Here is a 1,910-nt window from a genome sequence, read left to right as displayed (position 1 = left end):
TAAATCAATCGTCAAAGACTCCAAAATATTTATGTTATTGAACAAATCGTATAAAACACATTTTTTGATCAAATTGTTAAAAACAATTTATTTTAGTCTATTAAAGTATTTAAGTATGTAGTTAATAAAGATGTTTTCCAGAGCATCTATCAAAACAGTGGCCCATCGATTACTACTAAGCCATTCCATAGACCTAGAAGAAGGATTGATAAACAATTTAAAAGTAAATTAATCAAATGTTTTAAAATTTGTTTGTATTAATTAAAATGTTTGTTTTTAGAAAGATTGGGGTTACGAGTTTACAAGTAACTTACATCAAATGTTACTTTATATCAAAGTATTTGATGGACTAAATTCACAATTTATTAGTGAACTTGGTACTGCTGTTGATGATATAAATATATCTTTTTCTGAGTACCTATGTATTGCAAGTTACAGCTTGGCCTTCAGGATCAACAGCTACATCATCATTTGTTTTTCCTGAACTACTGAAACTTTGTGCATATAATGTAAGTATTTAAAATGTTTACAGTATATTTATAATATTTGTTAACACAACCAGGTTTATTGTTATTAGTTTGAATTGTTCTACAAAAAAAGTTTTAATAGACCGAAGTTAACATGGCTTCATCACCAATTTTGGGGTATGTTTTTGTTTATTTATTATTAAATTCTTATTATTTATTAAAAATTATCTATTTGTTGTATCATTAGGCGAGTTAAAATTTTATTATTCACAGAAAAACGTATTTGGTGACAATGCGGACAATTTAAGATCAATCTACCGCCCAAATGACCCAGATCCCCTCCGCCGCAAACGGGTATACATCTAAATATAATATAATACACGATGGAAAGTAATAGCTTTTGAATTATAGGTATAATAAAAAGCAGGTACTCATTTTGACCAATGTTTTTTCCTGGTCTCACTATGAGTAAATGCTGCGTAGTACATTTCAGCCGTTACGACGATCAACAAGATATAAAACAATGTATCGAGATCTTTGAAATATAACCATATTAATAACGATAGGCCTGTAAGGAATACAAATAATAATATTTGTTAAAATAACTTTAAACATTTTTTATCGACATAAATTAAGAAAAAACTAAAATAATCAAATATATCATATGCCTATATAAATATCTCAACACGAGTCGAAATATTTTAAAAATTCCACGTATTTACAATCCTCAGCAGGTACATACTAAAGTAATTTTTTTTTTTAACAAAAAAATGTCCTTTTAAATCGTGGTCATAGAGGCAGCGTTGCCCATAGTTCGTACCTACTTCAGTAAAATTTAATGACCACCACATCGGTCAGGAGTACCTCCAATAGATAACCATTGTCACTTATCACCATGTACAACAAACTAAGATAGTAGGTAATATTTGTTTTCAAATAAATAACAACATAATATTATTTTATTGTTCGCTAAATTGTAATCGAATGATTCAAAACAAGGATCAGTAAATAAGTAGATATTATGTCCAGATGCTGTCTCAAACATAATCCAAAACACTTGTCTGGAATAGAAAAGTAAAGTAAACAATATAAAATAAATATTAATAATTTACATTAACACTGTTAATACTCTTAGCACAACTAGTAAATCATCTAAGAGGTAAAATCATTTAATATAATTCATGAATTAGGGACATAAATAGTTTTAACAACTTGACATTTTCAGAAAATTATATTTCTCCACCGATGAGTTAGAAGAAAATGAATATACCAATAAAGAATTTGGACACCTTATAATTGATGATTTTAATTCACCCAGAAAAGCCTTGGAAACTTATTAATGTCTAATTCACAGACACTTATGTAAGTATATTACTCTAGTCTCCTATTTTAAATGTTTGCCAAAACCAAAAGTTACTTAAGAGGATGTTAGGTGTAGTATTT

General features: G+C 27.9%; 1 long non-coding RNA gene across 3 annotated transcripts in view; it reads left to right on the top strand.

Annotated features, from left to right (window-relative positions):
• Nucleotides 1-885: 885 nt before the first annotated feature.
• Nucleotides 886-1,910, top strand: part of LOC107885280 — a 9,572-nt gene continuing 8,547 nt past the window's right edge. For 2 of the 3 annotated variants that reach the window (XR_003839873.1, XR_003839874.1), the window contains exon 1: nt 886-1,829. This is a non-coding gene — a long non-coding RNA (uncharacterized LOC107885280). The remainder of the gene's footprint in view (nt 1,830-1,910) is intronic. The other variant, XR_003839875.1, reaches the window with a different exon arrangement.

Source organism: Acyrthosiphon pisum, chromosome X (genome assembly GCF_005508785.2).
Source record: "Acyrthosiphon pisum isolate AL4f chromosome X, pea_aphid_22Mar2018_4r6ur, whole genome shotgun sequence".
Taxonomy (NCBI): domain Eukaryota; kingdom Metazoa; phylum Arthropoda; class Insecta; order Hemiptera; family Aphididae; genus Acyrthosiphon; species Acyrthosiphon pisum.
This window is presented reverse-complemented; position numbering and strand designations above follow the sequence as displayed.